The following is a 17,788-nucleotide window of genomic DNA, read 5'->3' on the forward strand; positions in this document are numbered from 1 at the left end:
TGAATGGACATTAGTGTAAATGTGTTTGTATCCATGGGGTGTGGTGATCTTGATGTGGGTGTGTTTATTAATATTCCACCTGTGGACAGGATTGGCAAAACAAACTGTAATCAAATCTAGCAGGATATGCTACTATGCAATTTAAATAATCTCTATAATATAAAACACATAACACATAGGAAAATAACAGAAAATCACTGTTGAGCTACAAACAGTAAATGTTACTGTATGATATGATAAATAAAAAACAGAAGCAGAACATGTTAACCATGTTCTGTTTATTTTTGCTGATTGATCCCCAGGCTCTTTTTTTTAATATATATCTAAATTTAAAAACCAAAAAAAAAACCCCCAAAAAACCCAGATCTGGGGGATCTGGGGACACGGGCGCTAAGTTAACACTGGATTCGTTTTTAAGCGGGCATTAGGTTGCTTTCAAACCATCGTAAATGTGCATGTCAACCACATTCATGACGGTACACCAATGAAGTGTACCAAAGCTGCTTTTTATTGCAAACAAGTAATAATAACAAAAATAAATCACTGAAAATATGTGGCATAAAGACAAAAGCACAAAAAGTGGTTCCACACCATAGATACCTGCATACAGGAATATATTGAAAAAAATAATATATTGATTTACTAATCATACTTTATTAGTGTACTTGAATCTACTGTAAATCAATTAAAAACTGCAAGATATGAATATTTGCCTCTGATGAATAAATATGCCACAGTGGGCCAAATTACTTGTGTGTTGATGATACAGCCGTGAGACTAAAGGCATGTGGGTCAAGAGTTTTTTAGTGGGCCCTTAGATTCTTTCTGATTGTGTGGGAGCATCCATGAACTATTAAGGCTCAGTGGATGATACCTAAAGTTAGATTTCCTGGTTCCAAACAACTGGTAAAAATGGCATTGAAAAGGACAGCTCCTACTGTTTGTCTATCTGTAATACCTGAAGTGCTATCTCCACACAAACCACACAAAAACTAACACGCATGAATGCAACAATAAAAATGTATACCAGATGAACACAGTAAGAAATTCTACCTTCACACTTCACTTTTAGGAGAAGACAAAGCTGTAATGTTAGCTGACATTTTATATAACTTGTCGCTACTCAGCCTTTTACAGTCGTCTTGTCTAACAGCATGAATCTTCATCTATCACACCTAGAAATACAGTGCACCTCTGAATAGATTTGCTCTCACCTCCACTGCAAACACCTTAACAACATCTTCATGAGGTTTGTGAGGGGGATAGGAGTTGTAATGGAGATAAAAATTATTCTTTCTGCTCCTCTTTGATTGCTGTGTCTGTATGATGTGCTCTTTGCTTGGCCTGCAGATGGGGAGTGGCCCTACAAAACCTATCAATTATACCTCTTTTCCATTCTGAAGAAGTCCCGCACATCTTAATTTGAGAGCACACATGGTCACAGTGCACACATCATCTCTGAGCTTTGCCATCCTGGATTTCTCGCTATCACTACAATTAGTGTGAATCCAAAGACAAATTGCTGCTGTCGTCATGGACATATTCTGGGTGGTGAGGATCTCTGAGGCTCTAGAGCCAGTGTCAATATGGTTGATCTTATTAACACAGAAATGTTCGGAAATGATCAATGCATTTCTGTCATGCAGTCATCATTTTCCTGATGTCTCTATTATAACTAGTAATCATTTTAATATGGCCATTTGGCATAGCAATAGTAATTGTCCCTCTGTCACTGTTCATTTGTCTCCATTTCTCAATATTAGAACATAGGCAGAGCACTAAATGAAACCATGTTTTAAATGACATACTCCAAAGCACTTTCATATAAATTTTCCTTAATGATAACAAGAGGAAGAGTACAAGTCAAGTTGAATGAATATTAGATCATATATATTACAGTTCCAGACAGTATAATACAATACAGTGCAGTATTTTACAGTCAAGCTATTGTGTAGCTATATTGAAAGGGAATCATGCTCTGCACATCATCGTCATCCTGCAAGACATTTTACAAAAGGATATTGTGTGCTCCTATGAGAAAATAAAGCCAGCACATCTAATCTTTGAAGGGGGGGAGGGGTTCTTTTAAAATCAAAGCTATTGAAAAATGGGTGTATGTGTGCTTGCTTTCATTTTTTTATGGATAATATTTGGTGACTTAAGGAGCTGGATTGTCTTATTGACTTCAAAGCTTTGGGTAGAAATGTGAAGGCTTTGAAAGAGTGGTTTTGTTTTTAATGCATGACTGTCTGGAATGATGGTGTTGATGGAACTGCTCCACATTACCATTTTAAACTGCATCTGCAGCTAAAGACATTGTAATGGAGCTATTTTATACAATCTGCTAGAAATATACTTTAATTTAAGATGGTGAGGAATGAACGTCATGTGAATGTAGCTGATGTAAAGGATGCTTTCTCTGCCTGGTTTTAACATAATACTTAAGATACAACACTGTAGGTTGGATACGCTGTGTGTGTGTGTGTGTGTGTGTGTGTGTGTGTGTGTGTGTGTGTGTGTGTGTGTGTGTGTGTGTAATTATTTCTAGAAATTGTTTAGCACTCTAGTTAATTTGTGTTAATGGTTCTAAGGGTTCTAAGAGGCTGTACTTTGGCATAGTGGTGCACTGAGCTAAATGCTAGCCTCAACATGCTAAAATGTGTAAAAAACATTCTCATGTTAAACAGGTGATCTTTGCCACTGTTACCATCCTTGTTTAGCTTGTTAGCCTGTTAACATTTGCTAATACAATATAGCTAACCAAAAGCTAACTAAAGTTATTACACTTCATCCTCTGAGGACCTTGAATATCTGTACTAAATTTCATGAAGTAGTTGTTGAAGTATTTCATTCAAAAATAAAAAATGACACTCAGGATAAGACTGTATCCATGAATGATGCACTAATTGAAATAGACTTTCTAATATTTTTTTATATACTACCAGCTAGTTAAGTGCATTCACCTGGCATCCCAGGCCTTATCTAATCTCATCTGATCACATGGCTAGATTACAAACCAGCGGGGCTCCCCAGGAGTAAGATGAAGATGTACCATTTCAAACACATCTGTGGAGAACAGCTACACGGTTTCCAGATATGTTGTCACAATCCTGAGTAATGTGGAATAAAGAACCAGGCAGCTCTCCTTCTGCCCCTGCCAGTTCAGTCATAACATTGTTTGAAGCCATAGCGGTCACCTTCATTAATTAGCCATATTAGCAACAGTCGCATGTGAGTATTCTATTGAGAAGAGGGAACTCACAATGCAGTGTTCCCCAATGTTTGCTGTTAGGCAATTTTCTCTGATTTTTCAGTCCTCTGCAACTGGGAAATAACAACAAATAGATACATAACATTTGTCAAAGACGCAGGGATCTGAGAGCACAATAACTTGGAATAAACGTATGATTTGGTGCTGAATGTTTGTCCTTATACTAGTGATGGCTTGACCTTTTAGAAGGCGAGCCATAATGGTCTGCTCAGAGAAAGACTGAAGGTGATCAGATTCGGGCACGCGCTTTGTGCAGAGAAGGTCTTAATCGTCCCATGGCCTTTTCTACTGAAAGGCTGTCAACACCTTGTATTTTTCCACTTGACTGTATGACCCAATAAAACACTATATCTTTGTATTTAAATCATTAGAATTCATCTTTAAAGCAAGCGGTAGATGCTTATAAAGTCTCTTGAAACAGTGAAATGTGTCATGAATGTAATATGAACCTTAAAAAAAATCCCTTTCTTGTTCCTGTTCTTTATTTTGACTTTGATACAAAAATTCCCCCTTTGAGCTGAAGGATCCCAATACAGTATTGTGCCTCTTTCTCTCATTTTTACACTTCCACATACCACAGCTCCTTCTACTTATGATCTGAGGGAGAAATGCAAAGAAAAGAGATACGTATATTAATCTCATTGACCAATTGGAACATTGTTACTCTCTCTAGAATCATTTTGAGAGACGTCAGTTACTCATGGTGCACAGCTGTATCAACTGTTTTGTTGTCTCAGAGCTTGATTTTGCGAAACTAATGTGACACAGGGCTGCTGTTGCATTGACTGATGTATTTCTTTGTCACGTTATTGCTACTCTCTTATTCTTTGTCATTTCCTCCTACAAACATGGCAGAAATGAAACTAGGATGTGAAATATTATTCCTATTTTACATCAAAATTGTGCCATAGATCCATACCTGCACACTAAATCGCCATGAGAGGAAGTGAATGAAATCAGTCATATCAAGCTAGTGTATTCCATCTTGTGTAATAAGGGATTACATCTAGTCATCCATCAATACATTTTCAAATAAGCATGCTGTGTTATTAAACTTAAATCACAATAAAAATGTCTCAGGCCATCATCAAGGCTGTCGATTTTCAATCACATCAGCTGCCATGAGTTGCAGTAATACTGCAGGTTCAATTATAAGATCAGAAAGTCATTTACTTCTCTTATAAAATGTATAAACCTATGCAAGAATTTGAGGCAGTTAATTGTGTCCACAGTTATCTGTTGTTTTGTTCCCACATTTTAATTTTAATCCTGAGTATGCTGAGGATGTTCCATAAGTGCAGGAATGATTTACAGTTTACAGAAAAACAAATATTGGATAGGGAAATGACATCAACACTTTAAGTGTTTCAGCCTGACAGTGATTGATTACATTTTCCGCTCCAATACTGATAGATCGCTTGCAGGCGTCACGGCCTTCAAGAGAATTCAGAACAACATAAAAGCGCTTAATGAAGTCTAGACTGTAGCATGTTTGGTTTGCAAAAAGCTACAGGTGCAGTAAGTATTTTTTTCAGCTTTGATATTATAAGACTAATGAAGGCTGGCTAATTAAGAAAAGATAGAGAAGGTGGAAAAGTGTTTTTATGATTCATTTGTGATTCAGATTAACACACATCTAATACTTTTGACTTCATAATGGAGAAGTGGGAATAATGTAACACCCACGGTTGGTGCTATTGTTTGTCTTGTCCCCACGGGTAGCTTGATGCAGTCGCAGTCTCTCACCAGTCTTTCACACTCCTTTTACAGTCCAATCAGATAAGCTGTAGTGACCAATCAATAAATAGATTCCCTTTGAAGTGTTGTTACTCTCTGATAAAAACAAACAAACTCCTGTACAGGATACAACTGTGTATCTTCCCTCTAAGATCCTCTGGAAGCCCCTTCTCTCTTTTATCCTCATCTCTTCTAAGCTGCATGCAACTGATCGGAACATCCTATGTAATGGTGGACCTTGATCGATTCACAGGTCACAGAGTGGAGATCGAAGGAGGAGTGAGCAGATGAGGAAGCACAAATGGCGCTCATTCCATGCAGGAACACAGCTATTGACGCCATCCACATCAGCTGAGCATCGGCTGATCTCCCTAAATGCCGTCTTTACGCCTACACACACATTTAACTATGTCATCTATTTAAAGGCCCGACACACCCATGGTGCACCCACACAGGTGTTTTCACTTATTTTGGCTCATTAGTTCTCTTCATAGGACTGTGTGTGTGTGTGTGTGCAGACTGTGCTTGATCGAAATTCTCCCTCACTTTTACTCCTTTTATGTGCCACTGTAGAGGCTATAATCTCACATGACTCACTGGCTTGTGCTTTTGCATCAAATCAAAGGATAGTCATTCTGACTCTTGTGCTTTTTACATGTGGAAAAGTTTACAAGAAGCACCTGATCTGTTTTCAGACACAACAGGTGTAGTTAATAACATAAAAAGTGATGAATGACTGATGCATTCCATTTCATTTTACTAGTACCAGGGCCCTGCTACTGTGCATGCTGGCTCACTGGTATGACTTACAGCAACACTTAAACTGAATGGAGCCATCATTAACGTTATGAGTTACACCTGTGTTTCTTCTGCTAAGTAAAAATGTCTGCCATGAAAAAGATCTATTCGTAACATAGCTTCAGCCTGAGCAGGGGCCCAATCAACTGGAATAACTGGCAACACCTCTGCTGGTGTGCAGGGCCTTAAGTCCTTCCTCATCTGATGTTTCTTACAACAAGCTGTTGCTATATGCTACTGCTGCTGCTAACTTATGTTGCTCATCTTTGCATACAAAGCTGCTTCATGACATATGTTCAATTTAATGCTAGTAATATGGTATATTTAATAATCTAATGCAGTATGTTGTCATATGTGCATATAACACTGAACAACACTGTTATGCTTTGGCTACATTCACTCTGTTTCCATTAGGGGTCTTGTTTTTGCCCTGCCCAATAATATTAAATTACTTCCTGATTGAGCAAGAATGTTACTTTAAATTAAGCCATTATGCCAATTTCAATTGTATTTGCTATAATATTAACTACAGTATGATGAGAATGTTTCTGGTTGAACTAGCTAATTGAAAAGACCCTCTTGTGTGGCCTCCTTTCTAATTCAAAATCACTCTCTCGAGTATTAAGCTCACCCTCCTCTTGGGTGATGCCCTCACTAACCTCAAGGGCATCATGCATCTCATTTATATGAACAGTAGAAGCCAAACTACACCACCAGAATGGTATATGTTTTAAAGAAAGGAAGTGTATTTATAAACAAGGAGTTCATGTTAATTATCATCAACATGGAGTCCAGGATTATATTATGTATATATATAAGAAGTCTATATTGCGTATAACTGCCAAGAAAACGCCTGCAAAATGTTTCTAGAAAGAAAATTGAATGATAAAATTTGACTAAGCAGGATAAAAGTAGTGCGGTGTAATAAGGGAATCACTGCAAAACAGCTTGTGTTAACACATCAGAGGTTTAGGCAAATAAAAATGTGTGTAGACCGTCAGAAATGAAGCACAAAGTTGTTTGTTGTTGCTTAAAGGCTTGTAATAAATTTCATACATAACTGAAGCATAAATTTGACAACAACAAAACATTGCCATGGCTGCCCCACAAAAACACCAACATCATATGAAGATGCAGCAATATCATAGTCAATGCCATTCAACCACAGTAATGAATGAGCAAGCAATAAGTAATTATTAAGCAAGAGAGACAAAGAGAGATTAGATTGGACAACTTTGGCCCTTCTTACAATCAACATTCAAGTAATAGCTATAATAATCTGATGATAAAAACCACTTCAACTGTAATGGCACTGCAGCATATTGAAGATCTATGTAAAGTGCACTTTGCAGGAGCTGTCCGTTCAGCACCGCAGAACCTCAGCACAAGCCAAAAGACCAGCAACACAATAACAGTATTCATGCTTCACACAATTTTTCTTAGTTTACTGCTGTGTTTCTACACTAGTATTTTTAGAAATCTAATTAATTAGTATTTACCGTCTTCCAGCAGGTTTGGTGCAGTGAGTTGTGATTAAACCTGCCAATTTCACACTGATTAAGTACCTGATTATTTTTTGCTTTTTGTCTGTGTACAGCCCCATGAGTTTAAAGGTTAAAGAAATAAAAAACAACAGAAAACCCCCCAAACAAGAAATCTCCCAAGCTTATTTTTTTATAATCCTAAGATATGTTGCGGTACAATACAGTATGTTGGTAAAATTCATATTTGTGCTGCACATCATTCTGCACAAACCAGGAACAAATACTGTAAGATACCTAATGCACATAGAGAGCCACAATGAATTAACCAATTTACAGATTTGTCTCCCGTTTTATCGCCACTATACAATTCTATTAATATGAGAACATACAGTATATATTGTATTTTGAGGTAAATGTCCTACACAAAGGGGCTTTAACACAGGCTTTGTCATTTGATTGATAAAATCTACAAGTGGTTTTATATTTATGGTTTTAATTTCAGTGAAAGTGCTGGTAGGTCATCTTACTATTTGGCTCACCTTACACTAACTTGGTACTGTATACCATATGTGGAACTACAGCAACCTATAGCAATATTGAAAGTGCAGTAGTCTAAATCAAAGGTGGGATTATTGCTAGAGTAGTAATTTCTGCAGTTCATTTTAATGCAAAATATGGGGATTAGTATTATAAAACACCTTCACGTAATAGCTTATTTGCTGCAGAGCTCTCTTTCTGTGTTAAAGCATCTTAAGTTAAAGACCTTTCCACTTTTGCACGTTCAACTTTACTTCAGCCTTACTGCAAATAACTGGACTTTCCCATTTAAATGCACCCGCAGAATTATCTGTAAGACTAAAGCCACTGTAGCCAGCCCTGATGCACGGTGTTTAGAGATGGCAGGATGCCATAGTGAAAGGGACACCATCCCTCAACTGGAGGATCTGGGTTTAAGCTTCTGTGTTGGTAAGCATTCACCCTGCTTAAGCATCCTTGAGCAAGACACTGATCCCTGCCAGCTTTATGGTTGCTACTCTGTAGCTGACCTTCTTGTGGAGGGTGGAAAGCAGCAAAGAGAATTTGCTGTTGTAAATTCAATACCATCATTATTATTATTAACATTGGTCATGTTAACTATTATGATTCTTTTGTAGTCATCAGATTAGTAAAGTTTTTGCTTGGATATATTTGTGTAAAACTAGCAGCCAAAATGCTTGATTAAAAGTAATGACAGAATGTGTGCCAAGTGTTGACCTCTGTGTGATCACTGTGCTGCTGTCTGTTTTACATGATGCCAATGACTACATTTTATTTCCACATCAGATGAAAACCAAATAGAACAATTGCCAGGTTCCAATAAGTCTTGTTTGTTCTGGTGGAAGTGTTCAGCTTTTGATAAAATGGCTAGTATTTCCTTATGTTGTTAAAATGCACATAAAAAGTCTTAAGAATGTGGCCTGTTAGAGTTTTCCAACACCTTTGACACATTTGTAGCTTCTCAGGGGGAAAAAATAATTCACAGGTAAGCACTAATGAGTGGGGACAGTAGAGGTAAACTCGCTGTATTCACATTTTCCTGTTGGGAGAGGCTTTTTGGAGAGACTGTTAAGGGCCCTATCCTTGCTAAAACAAATGAGCTCTAGGGAGGTGAGAGACAGAGAGAGGGAGAGAAGAGGGGATGGGAAGGGATGTGATGTATGGGGCCACTGGTATAAAGACTTCATGTGTGATTGAGCTAAAAGTTCCATTGAGGGAGGTCATTTCATTCTCTCATGAAACCTAGATTGATTTTGTGATCTTCTGATCCTCCTTAATCTCTGTGCAACAGATGCCTGACCTTAACTCAAAATGGCTGCCATGCACCCACAACACTGTTACAGTAAAGATTGACAATAATACTAGATTACAGGGCTAGACAGAGCACTAATAATGAAGGGATTAGAAATAAAATGCAATGTTCAGATGAGTAATGAATTACTTGTTTTGAATATTTTTAAACAAATGTTGCTTGCTCTTACATTACTTGAATAAGGTTAATGTACAACAATAGTAGTAGTATTTACAAGAAATATACATATGAATCTGTTTATGTACCAATTACAATTTTAACAGTTAACATATTCACATTTCTCCAAACATCTGGGGATGCTTTTCTCAACATAGAATTAAAAAACCCTTAAACAAATCAAACAAAATAAGATCGGATTTTGACAAACTAGGACTCAAAGGATGTAGCTTTGTGTGTGTTTTTTTTTAAACAGCTTTATTTCATAAGAGTGCCAACAGTTTTGCACCAGGAGACATTCCTTTAATTCAGCACCAGGTGGATTCTCACAGTGAGACCTGAAGGTTAATCTTGGCTTTCCCATTTCCAGAGAGAAGAAGCGCTGATGTTGTTCCAATTTTCTTTAAATGTGCAAGGTCATAGGATTTCAGTTTTATTTATGCTTTTTCTTTAGGGATTATACAAAAAATCCTTCATTGGACCTGTTTAGGAAAGCATTATGGGTGCAGTATATAGAGGTCAGGGTCAATACTTTGAAGACATTGAACGAATTTTAGATGCCGGCTGTGTTGAGCTCACACTGACCTTGAGTGAGAGAGGGAGGTAAGACTGTTGAATTCACGGTGACTCAGAGAATCTGTTCACTTTGCTAGCAGTCATCAAGTAGTCAGCCCCTCATCTGCATGATCCAGCATTAATTATTCATAAGGTCTTTTTCTAAAAGGGTAGCACATCTCCGCTTTTGTCACAGTCAAAACTCGACGATAAAGGCTAACATATGCTTCCATCTTCCAAACACATATTATGATGTAATGATTATACTACAGCGAATGACACTGTTTGTATATAGGATAAACTAAACAAGAGAGTCAAATCAGTGTCTTACCTGCACTTGAAAAAAAGGGCCATACATACTATGTACGTTTACACCGTTACAAATTTTGTATAATAGGGGAAAACACAGTATATTAGTGTATCATGTCTTTTTCCCCCCTTTTTTGTACACTCAACACCATACCATCTGCAGATGTTTTGGGGTTTAGAGCAAATTGTGTCTGTCTGTGTGTGTGAACTTTACAACCTCTTCTACACTTTCTGTGGTCTGTATTCACACAGTTTTTTAATGTTCCAAATAATGAAGCTACACTGACTTACAATATAAAGCTACACTGACTAACATTATAAATGCCCTCTTATGGGAACTCCTTTATAATTAATTCAGTTTGTATTTCCATTTTATTTGTCAGATTTACTCCCAATTTACAGTTACTATTCATATGATAAAATCTAATAAAATCTGCATTTGTTGGGAGAATCGGAGAACTCTCTGAAAAACAAGTGTATCACACCATAATATGAATGTTCTATAATGTAAGCTGCATGCAAAGCAATATTGGAACAAAGCAGTGAGCTGTTAGCGTTGCCAACCATTGATGTTGCATAATGCATGTGCAGCACTTGAAAGACAGTTGGAGCCAATGAAATAGTAAAGCAATATTTTGCAAAACAAATAATCTTTTTAGGTAACGTCATGAAGTAGGGAAAACATGTGAGCAGTGTAATTTGTAAAAACAACAACAAACCCCCCCCCCATCAACAACAAAGAACCCCGACCCCCAAATGTGACATAGTAAGTACAGACAGTAAGACGAAGAAAATCAACTTTTGGACTTTCTGTTTTTTTCTGCCATTCACTAAAGTCATAATGGATTTTTATCAGGAACAAGAGCAGGAAATGGTTGACACTAATTCAACTTTTATGACATTGTGATGTTAGTGCTGCAGCTAATGATTATCTTGATTATCTTCATTATCGATTAATCTGTTGATTATTTTCTCGATTAAGTGAGCGAGAAATGTTTATAAAATTTTTCTTAAAGCCCAAGATGATGTCATCAGATTGCTTGTTTTGTCAAACCAAGACTTATTAAAGAATTATTATCTCTAAAGACAAAGACAAGCATCAAATAATTCAAAAGCTGGAAATAGGGAATGTTTAGCATTTTTGCTTTAAAAATGACTTAACTTGTTAATTATCAAAATAGTTAATTATTTTTCTGTCAGTCAACTAAATTTGATTAAATGACTAATTGTTCCAACGCAAATGCATTCATTTCATTCTAGTAAACAAATAGTACATTTAAAAAGGTGCATGTTCACCAAAAACATAAGCTGGAAAAAAATAAATAGCCTTTTACAGTGTTGTCTTTGTGTTTAAACAGATATATGAGTTGTTCATGTATATGCTTTAGTTTGTGTTTCTATGGTAGCTTTTATCTCGTGCCTCAAATGCCCCAGGGAGACCTATAAACAGTACAATAAATACATTTTCAAACTGTTTTATTGCTACACTTGCTACACCACCCAAGAGTGGACCACTGTAAACATTTCTGCTGCTTCATATAGAAACCGTGTTATCGCTTTATCTTTCAGTTTAACTGCCCACACATTGGCTACATGACTCAGAGAGGCATTGTGACATAATATATGCATCTGATAAGATAATGAATCTCTCCCACACTGGAACAGTGAAGGCTTCCTACAGTAGTCTGATTTTTAGTCTGGATCCTCTGGAGGCCCAAAGGTCTTTGAACCCTTGACCTTTGTTTAATAGGTTGTTTATTAGGTCATTCTTTCCAGCCATTAAGATGAATAGTTGTAGAATATTATGTTTCTATATAACATCATTATTTTCTACATATGGTAGTGTAGAAGGATGATATTTCAAAAAATCTTCTCGGACTCACATCTTCTCCTCCCTATCATGCTGAAAGCCTAATACAAGGGCTTTTAACATGAGCCAAAGGGAATCCCAGCTCACGATTAATTACAATATTCTAAAAAACAAGAAAAAAGCTCTTTAAGTGAAGTTTTAAATGTAGCAATGCTGTAGTCACTCAAGGATTACTGCTACCATTTGTACAGTGTATGGCAAAAGGCTGCCTGAGGTAAGATTAATTTGCAGCGTTATGTAATCCAGATGTTAGAAGATGTTCTCGCTGCTCTCTGTGTTGTCCCTTTTCTGTTAACTGCACTGAAATATCTTGCTTGTTACATTTTTAGTTTAGTTTGTCTGCTTCTTTGACATTAACATTATCTAACAAGTGACAGCCTGCATGAATGCATGTTTATGTCTGTTTGTGTACACATATTTCCTCCAAGACATTTTCTATATCCATCTGTGGATACAGAGTATGTATCTCATAAAGATGTATTTTTCATGCCCTCTTGATTATTCATTTGTGTTTATTTCAGTATGCAGCCATAAAAGTCTCAGTGAAATCTAGTGAATTCTGTTTGAAATCTTGGTGGGACTTTGCCAGCCATTTGCAGAGTTTACAGAGCTGATGAGAGGCACATCTTACAGCTGGCACATCCATCTATAATGTGTCCTTCACAGTTTACGCGCTGGCAGAGCCACAATGAAATGTATGCAGAGATAAACAAAATAGCACTACTGCTTTTTTAGTGGGCAAGATATATAAAATCCACATACAGTGTAAAGCTCACAATATGTGCAAGCATATGCTGATTACCACATTTAATAGAAAACCTCCAGTGAGCGTGCACATGAACTCCAGTAGGTTCTGAGCTGGAGGGTAATTACTATGCAGAGCAGAGAAAAATGGTCTTTGAGCATGTCACCTCACAGCTTTAACCACTACTGAAATAACTCCTAACACTTCTCTCCAACAAGTACACACACACACACACACGCACTATCTATAATTTAGCGTCAGAGAGCGTGATGTAGGGAATGTTTATAGGCAGCAGGAGCAGGTGCACACGTCCAGCATCTTACAGCAGATCAAAGTGTCGGCAGGTCAGGAGGTTAGATATGCAGTAATCAAAGGTGGTGGGAGGAGAAGGCATCTAGAGGCCCCTGTGGGCCCTTATGTATTCACAGCTCACAGTCACAGACCTGTTCATGCTTACTACAGTGTATCAAGACTGGTCGAGTAGATATAGATTTTTATGTTTTTACTATGGCACATGTGTAGCCTGTCAGCTCAGAGAGCTAGCTTGCTGTGGAATCTGAGAATAGAATATTTCACACAATATATGGAGAAGTACCAAGAACTGCTGTCGCTTAGAATAAATCCCCAGGACTCGGGTGTGAAACTTTTCCAGTGTAACTTACAAATGTGTACTCGCACCTGTAAAACTGAAGTGTGTGTGTTATGTGCTTGTTTGCAATCATACAATTACAGTATGAAATTGTCTCGAAAGTTGCAACTCATGTTGCCTTCTCAATTGTGTTTTAATACTCATTTATGTCCATACAGGACACTTACTTCATGCAGGTGAGTTTATGCCAATCATGCCACTACTTTTGTGGTAACCTGCCTAGCTAGATTTTGGCTGCAAATCGCCAATCTCATGTAGACAGAGATGTTTGAAAACATTAAGAGAGAGTTACCTTTCAGATGGGAACTAACAATTTTTGCTGTAAATGTTGTATCTAGCAGTAAGCCCCGGAGTGTAGCTTTTTGTTAGAGTAGCCTCTTTGGACTCCATCCCTCCAGGCTAAGAGAGAACAGTCAATATAAAGTAATCAGAAAGTGTCATGTCCTCCATTTGCCTGTGGACAAGCCTAAATGAATGTTGAGTCTGGTTAGCCTTGGTTGGTGGCTGCATCGTTTGTCAGCAAAGCGCTGAGGGGCCAGCATGTCTGAGGCCTTTCTCAAGGATCATTGACTGGTTTGTAATCAAAGAGCTTATTCTGTTAATGTACCTGTGTGACCAAGGACCATAATGAAAAAATCCTTTTGCTTAAAGAAATTTCTGAACGTTAAAATGATCCCACCTGTGTACATGACATTCTAAATATGTGTGCCACTTGGCTTTATGTAAAAACATCTTTGAGGCATCATACTTCAAAGTAGACACCATGAGATTGGACCTTTTAACTCTACCCCCTAAGCTCTCTGAATTGTATTTCAAGAGAGCCACTCTGATCTAATCTTACTGGACAAATCAGTCATCAGGTCTCCCCCGATCATATGAAGTTGTCTGATGAAATGGTGTTGCTATGCAGCAGATACTCCCTATGTTGCTAAATGCATAGTGTAGCACATTGTCTGTAAGCGCCAAGGTATCAAAGACCATATTTGTCAGGACTGCAGCTCAGGTCTCTGTATCTGTACGGTAATGAGTCCTCATCCACCTATCAGTCCCAGCAAAAGCCGGTGTTCTGCCCACTGTTTAAGTGAGGTGTGCACACAAACCAATTGGCCTAGCTTCTTGTCAATCAACATATCAATAACTCTGGTCCTTACGAGCAAAAAGAGCGATCATGCTTGGTTGTAACCCATCCTTGCATGTTTAAATTTCCAAGCAACATCTGCACATAAAGTTTGGTTGTTTCCCATTCTTTCGAATGGCAGAAGAGTCTATATGGAGTTCACTAAAAAGTTGCCGGAGTTATTTATTGGATATGGTGCTTCAGTAAATGTTTCGCATTCTAGATGTTTTCTTTTGGTTTGACTTCAGTAAATCCTGAGTAAATGTTACTTTGTGTTTGTTGTTGTAATTTTCAGTTATGTTATGTATTGGTTACGAAGCTGTTGTAAGGCCATAGTCATATTCACTGTCAGTTACACAACAAACCTCAAAGATTTCACTGGTTGGTGTTACTGTTCTATAATGCGCTATCACGATTTGACACCTTCAGAATTATCATAGAATGCATTTTGTAACAATTTTATAATATTGTACTTTACATTCTGATTTTAACTTTTGTGGAACTTTTGTTTGCGATAAAAGAAAATAAACCCAGTTCAACATAAGGATCTTTATCCAGTGGTAAGGAGAAGGACAGAAGTGATGCAGCTTCCAACTTTTAATACTGTGAACCAAAAATAGATTCTGCAGTGCCCTGCAGAGTTATTGACACAAACTGCCCTGATTAAGATGAGCCAAGCTACAGTGTAGAGGCTGTTATGTGCTGAGGTTATTTCTAAAAATATTTTACATTGTTTTGGTCATTAGTTCATTTCAAATTGGAGTATTCTTAGTCTTCCTCTTAGTCTTAGTCTTAGGAGAAAGTTATTGTTTTAAGTCCACTGTACAGCAAGCACACCAAAATTTTCACATAAAGTAGATGAAACCACTTCAGATGCAACCCATTTGGATCACATGTTAAGCATTTCATTTGAGTGCTTTATAAAGCCTAAACTATAATCTTCTTGGTATGAAAAAAATTATTATACCAATATAAATGTGACATTGTTACATATTTTTGCATCGAGCGCTTGAAAGGAAAATTTAAGGACAGTGGGAGTGCGAAAATGTGGCTTTTTGCTCCCTCCAAGTCTCAATCCTGTGATGCTTCATAAGTTCACTTAAAAGGCAGGAAATCAGGCTTGCCCAGGGTTAAGTTTGGGAGCAGACAAGTCCAGAAATCGTAAAACTCACCCAAATGTCAAATGAGATTCCATAGAAATAACAGTAACTTTCAGACACTTGACTGCGTTTTCAAAACTACCTGCCTCTGCCTCCTTCAGTCAGTCAAAATGTACTCTACTGTACTGCATCTACATAGAGGATACCAGCTTACCTCCACCATCACCTCTAGCTGTCCAAAAGTTACAAGGAGGTATAGAAGAATTTGTGTTTGTCTGAGACAGCTTGCAGGCCGAGGGAGAGGGCTGTGTGTGTTGACAGGCTGGCGATGTGGTTTTCTGTCTGTTGGACACACATCAGAGCAGTTAAGAAGGAGCCATGGAAATCCAAACATCCTGTTTTTAAAGTTACACATAGAAGAAGAGCTGAGGGGATTGCAGGAAGTAAAGAAAGGTTAGGGATAAACAGCAGGACACTATGAATTCAGATTTTTTTTAACTTTATTTCATATCTACAACTGCTGCTTGTTTTTGAATATAATATGTAGCTATTCATTTTGTGTTGGGTTATGCCTTTTTCTTCTCTATGTAAGGGCTGAAACAATCAGGTCAAACAGTACAAATTGCAAGGGAGTTGAAACAGGTATAAAGATGATTATTTAAATACACAAGAGAACCAACCTTATGTATTCAAGGAGACTGTTTCATTCTCAGCGCAGCTATGGTGAAAGCCGTATCAGCAGACTTTTTCAGCTGAGACCGGATAGCCAGCAGTCCATGGTGGGAGGATCTGAGGGGCCCAGCAGTGCTGCGGGGGACGTTTTCAAAGACCATGCAGAGGTTTGAAGATAAACAATAGAATTCTAGAATTTGGAACAAGTGTAAAGAGGCTAGTATTGGTGTAATGTAGTGATTATTATTTATTTATTTATTTTTTACATTTGAACAATAATCAATACCCGATTCATATCTGATGAAAATAGAGAAAATTGCAGTAGCAAGGAGGATATTAAGGCAATGCAAGACAGACGGGTCAATTTTGGAGATAATCCTTAATTGGAAAAGGCAAGATTTCACAACTGAGCTGATCTGCTTGTCAAACTTCAGAGCACAAATATCACCCTATTTTTGCCATGTGGCCTGACATCGGTGGATAACAGATCCAACCTCTGGGCAATGACAGAAGCTGCGGGGCCAAACAATATTCTCATTCAGCTGTCGAAAGTTGTGTTTCGTCCAACTTTTAATGTTGTATTAGCAATGGGTTTTAAGGCTCGTACCTTCTGGTCTGTGTGGGTTATAGCTAAAGTTCATTGGATAGATGAAATCAATTTTAATGCAACAGGACGTTCTTTCATTTCGGAACAAATGGTTCCATTACCAGGTTAACTGTTATGGTTATACTTTTAATTAAATAACACATTGGGAATTACATATATCTAAGAGACCCTAGTTAAACCAGGAGAGAACCTAAATTCTTGCAAGAACTTTTAGTTCATGTATCTCTTAATGATGGGGCATTCAGATATAACTGTCCTGCTAACTGTTCTCTATACATCACGCATGATTTATGTACAGCACATGCCACCACAACCGTCGTATGACTTCATGCAGCATATGATGATCATCATGCAGCAGGAACAGGTTTACCCAGTTGTGACTCGAGCTTAGCAGAAATAAGCAGTGCTTTCAGACAAAATTGCATGAAATGAAAAGCTGCCAAGCGGCAGGTCCTTAAAATCAGTGTGGCGTGATTGAGAGGGAGGGAGGAATCTTCTGAGCGCAGCTGGAGTCCCTGGGTGTATGAAGCCTGCGCCTGTGGCACTGCGTGTGTAGTTTGATGGTTTTGTGGTAGTATTTGCACATTTGTGTTATGTCTGGGTATATTACTGAATATTATTTTGTGTGGGTGCAACTGCAGGTTTGTGGTTGTTGGTGTTGGTGTGTACATTACATGCACGGTGAGTGTACTGTATACATACTGGATAAGTAACAGGACACATGAGTCAGAGTAAATTCCCTGTGGTGAACAAACAGTAGTGTCATTGAGGAGGCAGGTGAGAGCCCCGTCTAGCAGGTCTTAATTACATCACAGCCAGTCCTGACATGCTTGGGTGAACGGTGCTGGCTCAGCAGGTAATGGCTACTG

General features: G+C 37.9%; 1 protein-coding gene and 1 long non-coding RNA gene across 4 annotated transcripts in view; one reads left to right on the forward strand and one right to left on the reverse strand.

Annotated features, from left to right (window-relative positions):
• nrg3b (neuregulin 3b) overlaps positions 1-17,788 on the forward strand; it is a 183,543-nt gene that overhangs the window by 27,627 nt on the left and 138,128 nt on the right. The window lies entirely within an intron of this gene.
• LOC122867220 lies at positions 9,555-16,742 on the reverse strand. Of its 2 annotated transcripts, XR_006375870.1 has the most exons (5): positions 16,321-16,742; positions 15,855-15,982; positions 13,716-13,822; positions 9,881-9,974; positions 9,555-9,777 (listed from the first exon to the last, which is right to left on the reverse strand). It is a non-coding gene; the product is annotated as an uncharacterized LOC122867220 (long non-coding RNA). The 2 variants fall into 2 exon arrangements; XR_006375869.1 differs by lacking the exon at positions 13,716-13,822.

This window comes from Siniperca chuatsi, linkage group LG20, assembly GCF_020085105.1.
Source record: "Siniperca chuatsi isolate FFG_IHB_CAS linkage group LG20, ASM2008510v1, whole genome shotgun sequence".
NCBI classification, from domain to species: domain Eukaryota; kingdom Metazoa; phylum Chordata; class Actinopteri; order Centrarchiformes; family Sinipercidae; genus Siniperca; species Siniperca chuatsi.